Source organism: Manis javanica, chromosome 7, assembly GCF_040802235.1.
Source record: "Manis javanica isolate MJ-LG chromosome 7, MJ_LKY, whole genome shotgun sequence".
In the NCBI taxonomy this organism is placed as follows: Eukaryota; Metazoa; Chordata; class Mammalia; order Pholidota; family Manidae; genus Manis; species Manis javanica.
In genome coordinates this window covers 18,774,974-18,793,976 of record NC_133162.1, presented here as the reverse complement: position 1 = coordinate 18,793,976, position 19,003 = coordinate 18,774,974, and the positions used below count along the sequence as shown (strand labels likewise).

General features: G+C 50.5%; 2 long non-coding RNA genes across 2 annotated transcripts in view; one reads left to right on the top strand and one right to left on the bottom strand.

Moving 5' to 3' along the window:
• The window catches only part of LOC108407927 (uncharacterized), a 31,522-nt gene that overhangs the window by 3,895 nt on the left and 8,624 nt on the right, over positions 1-19,003 (bottom strand). Inside the window, exons 3-4 of the long non-coding RNA XR_012133027.1 lie at positions 17,912-18,162; positions 148-237 (exon numbers count right to left, since the gene is read on the bottom strand). This is a non-coding gene — a long non-coding RNA (uncharacterized lncRNA). The remainder of the gene's footprint in view (positions 1-147; positions 238-17,911; positions 18,163-19,003) is intronic.
• Positions 2,304-6,546, top strand: LOC108407936 (uncharacterized). Its single transcript, XR_001855857.3, has 3 exons — positions 2,304-2,601; positions 3,504-3,609; positions 6,287-6,546. It is a non-coding gene; the product is annotated as an uncharacterized lncRNA (long non-coding RNA).

Below are 19,003 nucleotides of genomic sequence, written 5' to 3'. Positions count from 1 at the left end.
GATTTTACTCAAGTGACAAAGACTATTTATGACTCTCAGTGTGGCTGATAAGTTGGTGGGGACAAAGGCAGGCCCCAAGGTAGAAGGTGTGTGGGCCCCATATGGGAGCAGAAAGGGATGATGCTAGAAGGCTCTGGATTGCCTCACCTTCGGCAGCTATACTCTTAGTTCAGCCAAATTCTCACTCTGCAAACAGTAACCAAGGTTTCCAGTGCTCTGAGATCCTCAGATAAGAGGCTGCAAAGAAATGTAAATTATTACTGTCACTGATGACAAGTTTCCTCTCTGGCCAGCAGCCTCTTGGGCTGGGCCCAGTCCAGTTCCTGACCTCAGAAAGAGGACCCCTGTGCAGGAGACTAGTGATGCCCAGAGCCCTTGGGCCCCAGAGCCAAGCCCAGGGCTTCCTAACCAGAGGAGAAGCCCTGCTCAGCTGTCTTTCCCACGACATCCTGCCCCACCACACCCGGCACACAGAACACTGCTTCTAACGGCAGGACAGTGGCTGCCAAGGTGCTGAGTCACTGCCTTGCTGTCAGTTGGCGCTCCCTACCCTGAGAAAGGGATCCTGAGAGGGTGCAAAGCACCTATGCCAACAGGCCTGTGCTGACCTGCCCAATCCTGCTCTCGGGGAGGGGCTGTTTCCAACCTGGGAGGGAGGGGCAGATGTCTAGCAGGGTGGGAGATCTCCCTGACTCTCAGCCACAGCTCCCTGCTGGACAGCACCTCCCGGGGGGCCTCAGGGTGCATGATCTTGTTGGAGTCCAGCTCCATCTGCGGGGATGGAGTCAGGCAGCATCTGCTCTGCACCCCCAACCCCAGGCCCATCAGAGGAGAGGAGGGGAGGAGGTACAAAGTGCCTGAAGGTCCTTTCACCACCGCTTGGAAGTTGCCTTTTTTCTTTTTGTAAAGCTACATGCAAACAGCTTTTTAAAACTAAACAGAAACAACATTCATGCCTCCTCTGATCCCTTTCACCCAGTTCTCCTGTCCCCTGTATCCCTTCCCTGAAGCAACTGCTGTTACCAGTGTGGGGGTATTCTTCCAAAGATATTCTATGCATCTGGAAGTACGTGTGTGTGTGTGTGTATGTGAGTCTATCCTTTTATACTCTGTGTAAATGTGAACAAACTACATATATTTTTATGGAACTTTTATCTGAATTTTCATATAATAATGTGTTTTAGAAATTGATTCATACTGGCAGCTGGGATCCGTGCTTTTTTCTAATGGCTGTAGGCAGGGCCCCAGACCGACCTTCAGTGAGTCTTCAATCTTTCGCTCCTTTGATGAACACTCTTGTGAATCTATTTTAACTCTGTATGTCCTACACATATGGGGTGCTCGGTCCATCCAGGGCACTGGGGAAGGGGCCGTGGGGGACAAGGGGATCACATGGCACGGGAGAGCACCTGGCTCTCACGCAGGGCAGGCTGGTCCCCCCATGACCTTTAGGGAGGCTGCATGTGAACAAAGCTGCAGTAACAGTTTAAAGAGGAAGTGGGCAAGGTGGATGAATGAGATTCTTTCTTTAAATTATTTTAACAAGGCCTTTTCTGATTATAAAGTAAATTGTACTCACTACAGGAAATTTGGAAAACACCTAACAGATGTGAAAATAAAAGTCACTTGGAATCCCACTCATCTAGAAGTAACCACTAGTGTTGTTTAGTGTATATCCTGACAGTCTTTTTTTCTAGACACACAGAGGATTTCTGGGGGTCCAGGGGAACGTGAAGGAAGGGCACACAGGGAAGGTCCTCTCTGAGCAGAGGTGTGCTGTGGGGAGCACCAGACTCTCTGGGAAAACAGCTAGAGTCAAAGGCAGGAGGCAGCAGGAGATGGTGGGGGTGGGGTGGGAACAGGGACTGCAGACTCATCCCACAGGTGAGCCTGAGAGTGGCAGGGAAGAGTTTGCCCCTCGCTCAATGGGCACCAAGGAGCCACTGCAGGCATTTGAGCACAGGGCCGCTAAGATCAGCCTGGCAAGAGATCTGAGGATATGACTTTGAGATTTTGGCGAGATAGCTAAGAAAACAGCTCATCAGGCCTTCGGAAGAGCAGGTCTGGAGTTCCAGAGGGAGGTCACCTCTGGAAATATTCACTTGGGGGTTGTAAGGAGAGAGGAGAGATGAGCCCTGAGTGTGAATGAGATGGTACGGGAGAAAGGTGTGGGTGGAGGTAGTAGGATCTTGGTTGCATCCCAAAGATGCTGCTCATCAACTGTGTGGCTTTGGGTGATTTATTTAGCCTCACTGGGTCTTGGCTTTTCCAACTGCAAGTAAAGATGAAACTAATACACCCATGTCAAAGGGTCAGCGTGAGGATTACAAGAGGTGGCAAGGCTGAGAGCCTGGTATGGTGCCAGGAGTTCCCAATAATTGTTGACAGACAACAAAGTGAGAGCAAAGAAAGAGCAGAGGTTAAAACTGAGGCAGAGGGTGCGAGGAGAAACACAAAAGTTCCAGAGGAGAGGAGTCCTCCGGACAGGAAGAGAGTGGCCCCAAGGCAGAGCAGGGCCTCACGATTTCAGCAGGAAGAATTGGTGACAGTGCCAAACACTGCCTGGGGTCCAGGAAGGGCTCAAGGCCCAGAAGATTCCTGGTGAGTGACATCTCCAGAGCCTTTGCCATGGCGATGTGGAAGGACAGAGGCTGAGAGGCCAAGGGGTGGTAGGAGATGAGGAAGTCTGGGGGGTGAGGTTACAAGTCTTTTTTCGAGAAGTTTGGCAGTGTAAGGAAAGGGGAGAGTCCTAGCTCAGGGGGAAAGTGGGGAAGAGGGAAAGAAGTGCCTCGTTTGGGTTGGAGGGTGTTTCATGTTTATAGGCTGAGGAGAAGAGATTAGTAGATGTTCTCAGGGAGAGGAAGTGGCAAGATGTACACCACCTCTCCAGGCTTCAGTTTCCTCACTTAAAATAATCAGAGTGTGGATAAGGGCTCTCTGAGGCCCTGCTGGCTTTTTAGCTCTTTGATTCATTGGTCCCCACATGCATCTACCCAGCTATTGGCCTTTCAACAAACACTGTCTGTAGACCTGTCTCTGGGCAAGTAGGAAGAGGGGGGCCTGAGGGAGGGGTGCAGGGAGGGGACAGAAGGAAGCAGATACCAAGGCCCCTCTCTCCAGGGGCCTGTGCTCGTGGGGAGAGTAGAGAAGCAATCAAGCAGCAAGAGAGCCACAAAGTCACCCAAAGACCCATAGCCTTGCAGCCCTTTGAAATGACGTTCTGGCATTTACCCAAACCCCTACACCCTGTTCCTGGTCTGTTCCATCCCCCGGCCTTTGAGAACATGCCCTGACTTACCATTCCACTGAGGATCTGGGCACTATGCTGGGTCCATGGAAGCAGTCAGTGTACTTAGCATGTCCACTTATTCCGTGAGTACCTACTGGTCACCTACAATGTGCCAGACATGGGAGGTGACAGTGAGCAAAAGAGATCTCTGCCCTCCTTGAATTGGTTGGGGAGCAAGACCATTAAATAGTGACACTTAAATTTATAATTGCAGCTGTGCTGGAAGAGGGCAGGGCTGTTCCAAGGGTTGGGGCCTCAGAAAAGACCTCTCTGAAGAAGTGACATGGGACCTGAAAGAAGAGATGTGGGCAGCATTCCAGGTAGGGGCCCAGGACACAGCCCTGCAATGGCAGGGAGGGAGGGAGGGGGAGATGTGAGGGGAGGGGAGACAGGGCAAGAGGGGGGACAGAGGCCTCAGGGAAGGCAGTGGGTGGGGGGCAGGGTCTACAGCCAAGGGAAGGAGAGTGTTCTTTATCCGAGAGCTGTGGGAAGCCCTGCAACGGTTTAAGTACAGAGAGGACATGATGGGTTTGGTTTCAAAATGATCTTGAAGGAGCAAGTTGCAGATGGGAACATGTAGTGTGAGCCTATCATACATACTGCATGTTGGGACTTTAATAGGGGCCGGCTTTCACCCTTTACTTTAGACATGTCTATAATAGTTTTAGCAATAACCCTGCTGTGACTTTGTTATCAGGGGGAAAAGAAATACCTAAGATTATAAAACTACAAAACAGCTCAGGGAAGGCAGGAGTGAATGCCTTGAGGCTGATAAAAGGCCCTTGCTGGCCCAGGATGGTGTGAATTGTACCCAAACCAGACAGGTGGAGGGTGGGGGTTGCTGAGCTCTGGAGCTGGTATGAGCTGGTTTTGCGTCCCTTGGACGCTCTCTGTCCCCTGGCAGGTCTCCTCCAGGGTACTTAGACAAACAGGCCCAAAGGGGGCTGTCTATCTCTCTGCCTGGAAAACCTACCCTTCTAAGATGTACAAAGGGAAGAAGGAGGCCTTTAGGCCTGAGAAGGAGACCCCATTTCCTGACAATTTTTCCAAACACCAGAGCAGCAGGAGGTGCCTCCCAGCCAGCCCCACGTCTCCCTCTGAGCTAACCTTGGGAAATGGGACCTCTCCCTAGAGCCTGTTGTTCTCAATCCCCAGCAAAGGCTGGGCCTGTGGGGAGTGTTCTGTTGACAGTGCCCAGCAACCAGGGCTGCTGTTTTAGCAGGAGGTTGGAGTCCACGGTAGGAAGGCCCTGCCCAAGGCGTCCCAGCTTCTATGGAGCAGACAGCAAGCCGCTGGAGCCCATGTGGGGGTTCCCGTAGCTCTTTCCCCTTCAGGCAGACTCCCTGAGAGGGGAAGGAGCAAATGCAGGTTATGGGATCTTTTGGAAGTCACCAGGGGTGCCCACCAAACGGCAGGGAGGCCAGGACCCCTGTGTTCCCCTGGGGCGGGGAGTGGGGGCAGTCAGGCTGCCTACGAGTGTCACCGGCTATGTGGAAAGAGGAGACGAGGCCTCTGGCAGCCTGGCTGGGACCCTCCTGCAAGTAGTCAGTGTCTCCTGTCACGGGAACTGTACTTGGGAGCAAACATCTGGAAGGGCTGTGGGTTATCCTGAGTCCCCAAACCTGAGAGCTACAGCCCAGATATCAGACTTTGGAAGTGGAGGGCAGAGGAAGGACACGTGAGCTTTAGCAGTGTGACAGATCCAGTTTCACACCGCGATCTGCCTCACATTCCTTGCCCCGGAGAAGGGAATGATGCCCCCATGTCATGGCCTGGCAACTGGGGTTGAACATGGTGGCCTAGTGGAGGGCCTGAGCATAGCTCCCCTCCCCCTCTATCATTCCCTCCGCTCTGTGACCTATTTCCACCTCCACACTCCATGTCCAGGGACCCAGATTCTCATCCAGCAGCCAGGGGCAGGCCTTGGGTCGGTCACTTCCTCCCTGGATTTTAGTTTCTTCATTTTATGAAAGTAGGGGCTGTGTGGAAAGTCCAAAGGCAGGAAAAGTATCATTTCTGATCTGCATGCACTTTTTGCTTCATCTAAGGTATGCAGGCTCGGGCCTGGGCTGATGGCCACATGCCCCCTAAATCCCAAATGACTGAAACCTTTTTGTTTTTCTTGAGAACTGATCGCAAAAGATGTTTTCAGCCACAGACAGGAGACCTTCCAGTTGCCTCAGCCTGGCCCAGATTAGATATTTTCTGGAAGAAGTGGTGGGTTGGTGGAGGGAGGTGAGGCAGGAGGTAGGGAAGCTGCAGAGGGTCGTCTTCCAGGGGGCTAAGGGACCAGACAGATCTCTGATAAGTAACTCCGGAACTGATAACATCTTTATTGCTTAGAAACCTAGTTTCTGGAACTCTGCTCTATAAAATACTAGCACAAGTGTGCAGATATACCCAAGAGCACGTTTATCACGATTGCTTCTCTTGGTAAAAATGAGAAGCAACCCGAACAAACATACAGAACATGCTGCCAAAGGTACCCAGAACAACCTGGAAAGTGGGCCATGTGAAAAAGCAAGTGGCAGAATCCACTGTATGGTGGGAGCTCATTTTATTACTATACATGCCTTGTAATATATAACTGAGCATAGTTCTACACACACACACACGTTTTTAAGCATAAAAATCCCAGAGGAGCACATAGTGAACTATTAAAGGCAGTTACCTATAGGGTGGAAAAAATTTTTTGTTTCTGTTATATACTTCTGCACTGTACTTTTTGAATTTCTTAAAATTAGCACCTATTAGATCTGACTTAACACCTCCCCTGCCCCAGTAATCAAGAAAGGAACTGGAGAGGGTCAAATGGTCAGTCTTGTCCTAGAAGCAACCAGAGGAAGTGAGACTCACAAGACAAGGTCCATGTGGCAGCAAAACCCCCACAATATTCTGAGCCAGTGAAGTGGGGAACCATAAAAACAGGGGGTAGGGGAGAGACCACTCTTTCTCTGGTGACCAGGGATCCCATTGGTCTATCCCTCTCTCCGCCAGCGCCTGCCCAGGCCCCGCGTTCACTCAGGGACTGTGCTCCTCGGAGAAGATGGCGCCGGAAGGCTGGCTCTTCAGGAGACAAGACGTGTGACCATTAACCACCATGCAAGTCCTGGGCATTTTGAAACATGCTGTTTCTTCATTCTCGGATACCCAGCAAAGGAGCTCCTTCAAATAATTAACCAAGTAGTTATAATAGTAATGCTCACCATTTGTTACGCTTGTGCTAAGTACATTGCCATTTATCATCTTATTTTATCCCAAACAGTGTCCTATAAGGTAGATGGTTCCATCCTTTAATTCCATTTCCCAAATAAAGAAAATGAAGCTCATGCCACATGTAACTTTCTGAAGGTCTCATAGCCACAGAGGGCAGATGCTGAATTCAGGCCCACACACCCTGATCCTGGAATCCACCTCAGAGCCACCATTCAGTGACCTCCTAGTGACACATAGAAAAGTAGACACCAGCAGTTTTTATGGACCATGACTTCTTGGTAAAGTAACCATTGGCTTGACCATAGATATTTCACAAGAAGAAGCTGAGGGTTTGGTTGAGTGATGTCAGTGGCTGGAGTCAACTAAACCAAATAACTACTAAAATGTGATGCCTGGTAATGCCACATGAGTTGGTTACTACCCACATTTCAAAGAAAGTGGAAAAAAATAGTCCCAGTCCACCATGTGGCTCAGCTGGCCGTAGCACACACTTGGTTATAGAAGGTCAACAGAGAATAATGATATAACCAAAATTACCATGTATTCCAGTATTGGGAAGATAGAGGCAGGGGATTAGGTGTGATACACAGAGGAGGTAAAACAAACAAACAAAAAAATGCCTTATCTCTCAGGACAGGAAATCAGCAAATCATTCCTCAAACTGCAAAGATGAAGAAGAAACCAGATGAGATGTTATTTAGAGATGTGAAAGTGAATGTTCCAAAGAATCAGCTTCAAGAGGGGCAAGGGACTCTCCCTGGAGATGAACCAGGGCTGCAGTTGTTCATAAGTAACTTTGTAGGAATAGTTGACTCTCCTTGTTATATTCATGAATAACATTGATTTTTTAAAAAATACTGCAGTATTCCTGCAAAGGCAGAAGGTTGGCCTGGACACCCTCAGACACCCCTCAGCCCGGGTTGTGCTCCTGTCACTCTGGCGCAGGGTCCCTGAGCCCTTCTGACTGCGGTTTAGCCCACAATGACCTCTACAGTGGAGCAGAGGCTGGTGTTGGTCAAGACCTCCACAAGATGTAGGCTCGGTGCAGCTGCCCAGGGGGCTCTGTAGGAATTCTGGCCATGGGGCTCCATTCAGATGGGAAAACAGCTCAGCCTACCGTCCTGCTTCAGCCTGGGCTCTGAACTCTCCCTGTCTCTCTCAGTATGGATTCAGATGGCACATGCCTCCTCTGATGCTCATCTTACATCTCCCTGGGTACCCCTGTGTCTTGCACCATCCCATTGGGATTTCCAGCCAAGAGACATCATTGCACACATGGTCCCCAACCCCCTGATTCTGACTCTCTCTCTGACCCCAAGGGTTTCACCAAAACCTTTCCCATTTTTCATTTTCTTCTATCTTCACAAGCTTTGGACAGATGTCAAGGAAGGACAATTATCTTCATTTTAGAGATGGACAAAGTGACCCAGAGAAGCAGAGTGACTCACCATTATTGCCTGCCCGGTTTAGTCATCCCCATCTAGCCCTCTGTCTCCAGACTTACCTTCCTGAAGCCAGATTGGCCTGGGTATTTCCCCATTCAAACCTTCCTGGCCATTTCCCTGTACCCACCAAATGAAGAGGCCTCAGATGACCCTTCTGTGTGACCGCTCCCATGTCCCTCTGTACACCCTACCTTGTGACTGTCAGACAACCCACTGTTCCCAGGACGTGTTTCCCTACCTCAGGGACTTTGCTCATGTTGTATCCTCTGCCTGCTATTTTCTCCTGTCTTTGACTGTCACAGTTGAATTCATCCTCCAAGATCTAGCTCAAATGTCAGCACCTCCTTAGCCCCTCATCCCCCGTTCCCCAACAGGCATCAATTGCTTCTTTCTCTGCACTTACTTAGCAAGTTGCTCCTGCCTCTTCTGGTGCATCAGTTTCACTCTGCCTGGAGCTGCTGAGCGTTTGCACAAGGTCATCTCTCCCAGGGTCTGCGAGCAACTTGGGAGCCAGACCCCAACTTAGTCCTCTTTGCTCTATGACCTTGAGAGGTAACTTGAACTTTTTGATTTATAAAATGGGGATGACACCAGCCCTTGCTGGTTGGGGTGAGGATTAAGCAAAGCCCCCAGCCCAGTGCCTTCTGCCTCCATTTGGAGAATGACTATCAGAAATAACTTTGAAGCAAGTCAGTTAGAGCCAGGTATACCTGGGACCCCGAGCTCGTCCCATACATCCTTCTCCAAAATGCATAAACCCCCTGGGGAAAGGAGAGCACTGTGGCTCTCCAAGGCAGCTCTACATACTGGAATCACCAGCGACCTGTTGCATTACAACCCCTGGGGAAGTTTGCTGAAAATGCAGAGTACCAGGCCTCCCCTCAGACCTCCTGAACCAGATTTCTGGGGGTGGGAGCCGGGAACATGTGTTTTTAACAAGCTTCCCAGGGGATTCAAACACAACAGCTCTGGTCACACTGGGTCATAGTGAATTTGGAGGGTGGGGGTGGGAACAGGATGACCACAGCTTCCTTTTTTGCTCAGGTGACAGTAGAGGTGGCTATAAGGGCTAATGGTGCCAACAGCCAGTGCTATTTCCATCTCCAACCAGCTTCCCTTTGAGTCTCCGCCCAGGGTCAGATACAGGCTGATCCACAGTCAGTCTAGGTTACCGAATTTACCTCTGTCTCCCCCAGCCATTGCAAAGTACCTGGCCCTGGCTGGGCGCTCAGCAAATATTTGTTGAACCAACTGAACTTCCCTGGGGCCAACTCTGGCCAGCTATGGCCCCTGAGGACCTAGCCTACTGGGCTAGACCCTACCCCCATCCTTCCCCTGGGCCTATCTCCCCACAGATCCAGCGGGGGCTGCCTGACTGGCTCCATGGGGAGGGGGTGTATGTGGGGGGTGTGAGCAGAGGAGGAATCTTTGGTCCTCAGCCCAGGGAGCCATTCCCCATGGAAGGGAATCTGGGGACAGAGGTTAAGTGTCTGGAGAACCACCCCCACCCAGCAATAGAACGGATGGCAATTAGCAACAATTTACTGAGTTAAGACCGTATACTCTTAGAGCTCACCCAGGGCTTCTCAGCAACAGATGCACATTCGAATATCTGAAAAGGTTTAGAAAATACCTATGCTTAGCCCCACAGATCAAAAGAACCAGAACTTTTGGAGTGGTGCCTGAGCACCAGTATTTCTATAAAGCAACCCGGGTAATTCTGTTGTGTGGCTAGAACTGAAAAACAGCTGAATGGGCCCCTCCTTTCCTCTCCTTTCTCCTCCCAGTGCTTGCCGGGTGACATTACCCAGACATCGTAATAACGAACACAAATCGTAAGTAGTGAGCCCCTTCTGTGAGCCGGGCGCCACACTGGTTACTGCATCTGTAACAGGGGCTATGCTAAACTTGGCCCCTGCCCTCACAGGGCCCAGGAGAAGCCCCTACCTCAGCCTCTGAGGGTCAGCAGGGATGAGGGGAGGCTTTCTGAAGAACATAGATGCCATACAGAGGTGTGATAGACAGGTGGGACAGGTCGGGGTAGCCAGGGGCAGGCAGGGTAGGAAAAGTGAGGCAGGCAGGTGAGACACCAGCAGGGAAGCCCTGAACCAAGAAAGAGCTTGGATCATGGAGGAAGTGAAAGAGGTTCAGGTCCAGTGCACTGTGGGTGGAGGGAGTCCCATAGCGATGGAGAAGCAGAAGGTGCTGATCGTACCGAAGTGTTTGAGCCATGCTGCAGAGGCCAATTTTGATCCTAAAAATAATAAGAAACTAGGATGGATTTGTAGATGGGAGGGGAGAGGTCTGCAGATTTGTTTAGTCTGCCTTTGGTGCCGATGGGTTGGAGATGGGGAAAGTGGTGTGGGGAGACCAGTCAGGAAGCTGACAACAGCCTAGATTGGACATGGTAGCTGTCCAGACGCGGGTGGAGCTCAGAAAGTAAGGAGGTGGGCAAACTCAAGAGCTGCAGAGGAAGTGGCATTAATGGGGCCTACTGATTGACAGGAAAAGGGGAAGAGTGGGTGCTCAGGATGATGCTTGAGTTTCTAGTTTACACAGCTGGGTGGGTGGGGTGCCATGTACTGAGCTGTGGACCCAGTAGAGCTGCAGGTTACAGAGGGAGATGAGGGGTTTAGTTTGAAGCCTGTTGAGTTTGAAGATCGAAATTGTCTGGCTATAGCTGTTCCTCCCGACAGACCCAGAAAGGTAGCTATATAGGTGTGGAGGGATGGGAAGATGTCCGGAGACTGTTCTCAGTTAACCTCCAGCACCAGCTCTTCATATGACGCCGGACAAGCCCCTCACTTTCTCGGGAGCCCTCTTGTGACAGGAGGGATTGGCCTTCCAGGTGCTGCACCACTTGGGCCTTAGAGCTCATCTCCACCAGTGGTGCTTCCGGGATGGCACGCCAGTGCATCTCGGAGGAGAAGGGCTGTTGTTCTGCTCCTCTCGTCCAGGATGTTAACCAGGAAGGGGGCCTGTGCCCCAGGGAGCTGGTGAAGTGCAAACAACTTTGAGTTGGCAGCAGCATCCTGTTCCTCCAGCAGAGCCTCCCTCTGGGTGGTAGGCTCCCAAAGGTCCCTGGGCAACCTCGCCTCAGACCCAGGAGGCTCTGAGTGCCAGGGCTGCAGAGAGACCTGGGCCCAACCAAGTTCTGCTTCTGCTTCTTCAATCACCTGGTCTTCCCTCCTCCTCATCTCCCTTTCCTGCATGCCTCAGAGATCGGAGGGCCAGATTTAGGGGTAACACAAAGGAAGACCCATTTACATTTGAATTTTAGATAAACACCAAATACTTTTTAAGTACAAATACGCCCTGGGAAGTATTTGGAACTTACTTATAATAAAAAGTAAATTTGGCATTTATCTGAAATTTAAATTTAACTGGAAATCTGTATTTTATCTGGTAATCCTACCCAAAGGAGACTCCAGGAACCAGCCAATAATCCCAAGAGAGGAATGGGATGCCCCACTTCCTCCAACCAGAGGCTGTTGAGAACTTGTCATTCCCAAATCCTTGACAAGCTGCAGCCTTCACCAGATGTTCGGACTGGCTTTGGAGACAGGGTATCTTTGGAAAGGTGTTACGCCTAATTAACTTAATAAGCAGATTGTAAGCTCTGACCGGAACTGGCAGAGGATTCACCCTGACAGATGGAGAGGAATGGGTCAACCTTGCTGCAGGCACCTGCTGACAAGCTGCTGGCTATGGCCTGTGCAGGAGCTAATAGGAGGCTTTGACTTCACATCAGGTAGAAAGCAAGCAGAAGTTACACCAATGTCACATTACCAGTGACAATAACTGCCATTTATAGAGCCCTGACTATGTGCCAAGCACTGAGCAAGCATTATCTCATTTAATTCTCATACCAACTCTAGAAGGCAAAAACTATTATTACCCCCATTTAACAGATGATGAAACTGAGGCCTAAGAGGCTGAGTAACCAGCCCAAGGTCACACAGCTAGAAAGGGTAGAGATGAGGGTTTGAACCTAGCCACTTGGACTTCAGAGTCAGCGCTTATAGCCACTGATAGCTTGGTTCCTCCCCGACCCTTTATCCCCACCCCCAATCATTTCCAAGACCTTTGTGACATATATACAGTGAAATGGAAGGCAACTTCAGTCATTCATTCCACCAACTTTTGAATTGTTTTCTTTGCTTGAGACATGCCCCCCACCCTCCACTGACCACAGGGATATGGTAGTCTGGTGAGGGAGACAGATATCAATAAATTATTGTTGAAAAAATGAAACAAAGCATATTCAACGAAACTGCGTAAGTGTTATAACACAGTGTTGCTATCAAGAGAGGCAGAGCATGCTGGTTAACAGCCTGGGCCCCAGAGCCAGGCTGCTTGGGCAAAAGCCTCCCTTCTTTTACTAGCTGTATGACTTTGGGTAGTTTACTTAGCTTCTCAGTGCCTCAGTTTCCCTGCCTGCAAAATGGGAATAATATTACCCTTCTCACAATGTTGTAAGGATTAAATGAATTAATATTTTAAAAGCACTTAGAGTTTGCCTATACACAGTAAGCACTTTATTCAACAAATATATATTGAGTGATTGCAATGTGCCAAACACTGATCTAGGATATTGGGACACATCAGTGAACAAAATAGACAAAATACCTGCCTTTGAAAAGTTTTTTTGTTGCTTATATTCTAATGATAGCTATTATTATTTTTAAATGAATACTATTAATAAATAGTTATTTTTAAATGATCTGTTACTATATAATAAAATCCAGAGGGCACAAAGCAGGGAGATATTTAATCTGCTGAGTTGGCACAGGACATTTCCTGTGGCTTCAGAGATGGATGGGTGAGATTATTTTAAACCTACACTGGGTCTGAGGTTAGGAGTTGAGTTGAGACTACAGATAACCTACCAGTCACAAGGCAGATGGGTTGAAAAGCTGGGGAGCCAGTGGGTCTGTGAAGTTCGGGGCATGGGTAAGCCCAGCTGTCAGCAGCTGGGTGGGCATGGGGATGAAGGGTAGGGTGGTCTGCCAGGTTGGGACTGAGAAGATTAGGAGCTGGTCTTTTTCTGAGAATCCTTTGTGAAACTCTGGTCTAAGGAGAAAGCCTAGTCCTGAGTAAGTGGTTAAAATCAAAGGCTAATGTGGCAAGTGAACCTGGCAGGACAGGGGAGGAAATCAGCTGTAGCTTCTGGCAGCTCCGACAGACCAAATGCTAACCACAGGGTTCCAGCCACAGGCCCAGGATACTCCAGGGCTCCAAAGACTTCTAGGGACTCCCACCCCAACCTCGGCCTCCCCGCCCTGACCCCAGCCCTGGCACACACCTGTTCAGGAGAGAATGGCTTTGGATTTGCCACCTGTCATGGTGCCTGCCGACGGAGGCCACTGGAAGCCCCATGGAAACCCAAGCTGTAGTGAAGATTAGAAGGGGACAGAGGGGGACAGGCAGGTGTGCCTTGGACAGCCCTGAAAACAAGGGCTCCATTCTCCTGTTCTCATTGTCTCTGGAGAGAGGGAGCCAATGGCTGAGAATAGGGATGTCACAGGTCCAACAGGACAGCCCCCTCCCCTGGCCCATGTGCAGGATGTGGGGGCTTGTAGCACAGCAGGGAGTTTAATGTGTGGTCAGTAAGGGCCAGGGAGGCTCCTGGGACTGCTAACTGTTTGGAGACACACAGATTTAAACTTTGGCTAATGAAAGGTGTATGGTTTAGGGGACTAAGGGGAATTCTGGCCCACTGGTAGGTAGCTGGTGCCTGCAGTGTGTGAATATGGCTATGTATGTGCCTGCACCCAGGAGGGCACATCTGCTTGGCCTGTCTGGGTGCCTATGCCTGTCCATCTCTGGGTGGATCTGTGTGCACCTGTCAGGATGCCTGCTGTATGTGAGTCTGTGTATACATACACAAACATGGTTTGTATGTCAGGCAGCAAGGACCTCTACTGAACAAGTCAGAAAATGAAGATTCTCTGGGGTCTCCTCCCAGCTAGGCCTCTCATGGAGTGGGCCCTTGGGGTCTGTCCTGCTTCTGGGCCTCCCCTGCCACATAGCCTGTTGGTCAAGCTACAGTTCGGACTGGCTTTGGAGACAGGGTATCTTTGGAAAGGTGTTACGCCTAATTAACTTAATAAGCAGGTTGTAAGCTCTGACCGGAACTGGCAGAGGATTCACCCTGACAGATGGAGAGGAATGGGTCAACCTTGCTGCAGGCACCTGCTGACAAGCTGCTGGCTATGGCCTGTGCAGGAGCTGCTGGTATCCCTGAGCTGGTACTGGAGACCCTGCATGTGCCGGGTTCTGGGTGCCCTGCCCTGGAGCAGGGAGAGGATCTAGGGCTTGGGGAGCTTCCGTGAATTGTCAGCAGGGTCATAGGATGCACCCCATGACCGGCTAATTGGTCCCTGAGCACCAAGTTCAGATGCCACCACCCTGGCACTGCTGCCCTGCTCCCTGCCACCCTGCCACACCTTCTTGACCAGGCTGCATGGCATGAGAAACCCTGCCAGCCCCTAGCTATCCCAACCAGCAGCCAGGCCAGGAATAAGTTAGTACTCAGTGCTCAGCCTGGCCTGGTGGTCTCAGTCACTCTGGCCACTTCCTACTAGAGGCAGCCCTCAGGGTCCGTGATCTCATGGTGAGAAAATGCTGTGTCCAAAGGACCTGCCCAGAATGGCTGCCAGCAGGGAGTGGGGTCAAGGGTTTTGGCCATCCCTAAGTCTGGTCAGCCAAGCAGGGTCTGCAAAAACAAACAAAAAGACCCATGCCACCCACTCTTTTCTGTTCAGACTTCCTGTCTCCATCTCTCCCTCTCATTCCCGTGCTGGTGTCCCATTGAAAACCTCTAGTGCAATGCCATCAAGGGGAATCTTCTGCAATGATGAAGATTTTGCCATCTGCGCTGTCCACGTGGGGAGCAGCCTCAGGGGGCTATTGGGTACTTGAAATGTGGCTAGTATGATTGAGGAACTGGGTTTTAATTTAATTTAATTTAATTTTGGACAGCACAACTCTAGGGAATCAATTCCTATGGAAGGGACTAAAAATGGCATTATCATCCTGATGTATGCTCGATGCTACACCAATGGCAAGGTTCTTCCATGTCTGTTGGTCCCTGCTGGGGCCTCACAGCAACCCTGCCAGGTCAGGGCAGGAACTTGAGCCCAAGTCTTCTCATTCTAGAAGTGGGGCTCACTCCATCACTGATCTCCTCCCAGCAGACTAGCAATCAGGCACTGAGGGCTCAGCCAAAAACAATGCCTGATGGTAGAATGTCAGGCACTTGTTTGCTGTATCACCTTGCGCTCCGGGCCTCCCCTGCCACATAGCCTGTTGGTCAAGCTTGACTGATGAAGAGGTTTTAGGAGTGGCATAAGGAGGGGTCATAGGAACCAAAAACTTGTATCTATTTGTAGATAAGGAATATGAATATGTACGGAGGGCATTTATATGCCAGGCACAGTGCTAGGCCTTTATAAATGTTATCTCCTTTACCTTCATAAGGTTGGGTATTATTCTTCCCATTTTGCAGGTAAGGAGACAGAGGCCCAGAGAGGTGATTTGAGTTGTCCAAGGTGATACAGCAAACAAGTGCAGAGCTGGGCTTTGAACCAGGCACTTGGTTCTGAAGCTTCCTCTTCCACTACCACCTGGGTTGGGATGAAGGCCTGACTTAGAAGACGCTCGTGTGAGTCAGGCTGCACTCTGAACTGGGCCCCACTACGTACAAACTCTAGCTAAGGCTTCCCAGGGGCAAAAAGAACACGGCTCCCTTGGCCCTGGCCCTGGTCCCGGGGGAGCCTGCTGCCAGGGCTGGGGCCGCAGACACAGAGTGAGTCAAGTAATGGCGGCTGAACAAAGAAATGTGACTATAGTGGCCTGGGTGAGCCAGGCTGGGCCCATCTACCTGGAAAGGCTTCTCTAATGAGGAGAATGGCATCAGCTCAGTGATTCACCTGCATTTGGTGCTTTTAATCATTCAGCATCTCCGAAGGCAGTTTCCTGACCAATTTCTGTTTCAAATATCTGTTGTATGTCACAGGGCACCCCAAAACTCAGGGGCTTAAAACAACAGTCATTTATTCGTTTAGTATTCTGCAGCATGCACAGGGCCTGAAGGAGTTGGCTGCTCTCTGCTCTGAGGGGCATCAGCTGGGGCGGTTCCTCTACTCATCTTGCTGGGACTCCATGTGTGGCTGCCGCTGGCTGGCTGGGGGGGCCGGCTGAGACCTGGGCTGGCTGCTTCTCTCCCCTCGATCAGGGCCACTCCTTCATGTGGCTTCCCCACATGGCCCTCCCAGCAGAGGATTTCTTACCTGAAGCTCAGGGCTCCTAAGAAACTGCAAGTCTTTAACAATGAAGCCTGGAGAGAAGGAACAGCAGTCCTGTCTCCCAGGGCTGTTCTGGGAGGGTGCGGGGCAGAGTGGGCACATATCCCAAGGCCTGGCCTTATCGTCCACAAAACCCGGGATCTAAATCACCAGGCCCAGTCTTCTTCCCTTCTCTCCCCTAATCCCAGGTGGGTGTTGAAGCCCTGATGCTCTGTGTGTGAGCAGTTTTATCATTCAAATCCCCCCACCTGTACAACCCACTCTCCACCTGATTGAACTGCACTCCAGGAAATACACCTTGTGTCTCGGTGCCTCTGCACCCTCTGTGCTCCACCCAGATGCCCTTCGTCCAGTCGTCCATCTGGCCAATCCTCTGCTGGCTCTCCTGACATCTGTCCTGCCCCTGCCCCTACCCCAGAGCCAGCCTTCTCTGCTTTTCCCGGTTGTTCAGAGATGACAGAGGTTTACCTGGAAGGTGGAGGCAGACAGGGCCTGAAGCTTGTAGGGTCTTTCTTAGAGGCTGGAGAAAAAAGCCCTGAAGGGAAGGCTGGCCTTGATAATGGCAGTGGGTCCCTGTGGTCACACAAGGGCTCAGGAGCCAGGCTCCATGGCTCAAATCCCACTTACAACCTAACCTTTCAGTACCTCCATTTTCTCTTCTGCTCAATGAAGATAAAATAGTACTTAGCTCCTAGGTTTGTTGTGAAAGATGAGAAAATTACATGGAAGGCACCTGTGTCCAATTATTGCTCTTACTGCTATTAACATATGCTCCTCACAGATTGAGCCAGACACCTGGCTCCCTCATCACTGGCACTGCCCCACGGCAGGATAGAAGCAAGGCTGACCCCACTGTGACCTTCAGCCCAGTACTTCCTCCCTCCCCCAGCCCCAAGAGGCCAGCTAGAGCTGCAGTGCGACCTGTCACAGGTGCCCTGTTGCTCAGGTCCCAGTCGTCCCCCATTTCTCTCATCAGTGCCTCCCTGCCAGGACCACAGGCCACAGATTCCGGGCAGTCAGAGATGTCAGCAGGAGGCCAAGGACCTCCGGCAACCTCCTGGCCTCCACTACATGTTACAGAGAAGCACGGGCCCGACACCTTCCCACTCCTGGCTGGGTGCTGCTTTTTCCTGTCTCCCACGAGATCTGGCAAGGGAGCTATTGAATAGGGTGGGGCCCAGGCCCCTTTCCAAAATCTGGTTGGTAGTTCAGTGTTATACCCATACCATTTTTCACAGGCCCTGAGACAAGTTTAGGGAGTACCAGATACGGAGTATGGAATGGGCTTGTCTAGTTAGCCATCAGATATTCTTTTTTCCATTTCACAGTTTTTCCAAGCACCTACTATGTGCCAGCCACTGTTCTAGACACTGATACAGAGAACAGGACTGATAAAAGCAGACCCTGAGAGAAACATGTCTGTGTGTGGGCAGCCACTTTGTGGCCTTGAGTTCTGGGGCCCTGTTTGGTCCCTTTCCCTTACACCCACCTGTGCTGTGTTGGGGCAGAACATAAGCTCTGAACTCTGTTGTCAGAGTCAAGTCCTAGCTTGGCCTCCCTGTCACATAATAGCAAGTTGGCTCAATTCTCTGAGCCTCAGCGTCCCCATCTGTAAAGTGGGAATGCCGTTGGGAGGACCAAGCAAGCAGTACCTGCAAGGGCCCGGCAGTGGGGTAGACACTTATTGGCATGCCACAAATGGCCTTCATCCACTCTCTGCTGTCATTTGCCATCACCACGGCTCCACCTCCTTGGGCTGGAATCTTGCTCTCCCTTCTAACTTGCTGGGGCTATACACAGCTTTGCTGAAAATGGCCAAGTCGCCTTCTGGACCCTGGAGGATGCTGAAGACTTTTCCTGTGAGCTGTTTGTCCCTGATGCAGGCATCACAGAGGTCTTAAAACTTGAGATCAGAGAAAAAGAGGGGGAGGGTGACAAGAGCCATATATCAGGGGACTGTTTCAACGGTTAACAGGGATTCCTTCCCAGCCAAGGACAGATGGGACCAGCCTCCCAGAGTCCAGATCGATTGAGCACCTGGGGTGGGAGCCAACACAGAGGGTGAGGAATTCATGTGACCCTGTCATCTCCCGCCAGGACACTCCCACGCTCTTTTTCCTGCATCCGGGAAACGAAGTGACAGGTCATTCTGAGGGACAACTGCTGACTGGTCCTTCTGTAACATTTATTTAGAACTGGCAGCCTGCCTCCTTGCAAAGAGGGCTAAGGGACTGCTGATGAGCCAGGCCTTCTGCATTCACGCTGCCATTGAAGCCCCCCAAGAACCCCCATTTTAGTGATGAGGAAACTGAAGCTCAGAGAGGTACAGTAACTTGCTGATGTCACCCAGCTAGTCCAAGGTAGATGAGCCTAAGAAACCCAGTTCCCTTGACTGTTATTTTTTAAACGTAGATATGACAGGACAGAAAAAAAAACATAAAAATGGACTATCAAAGGCAGAGAGAGCAACCGTTCTTAACTTCTGCAAGCACCTTCTAAGAATAGGATATACATAATACATGTATAATGCTGATAAATGTGTTAAACATTTTCCGGAGTGATACGTAAGAAACCATTAATAGTGCCAACCTTTAGGAAGAGAAATTGGCATGGGAGAGGGAGCAATGAGAGAATTTTACTTCTTGTTTTGTGTCTTTCTATAGCATTTGAACTATTTTCCAAATGCATTTAAAAAGCAGAAGCAAGGGGTCATCTGAGAGCTGGTGTTGGATCATTTTTAATTT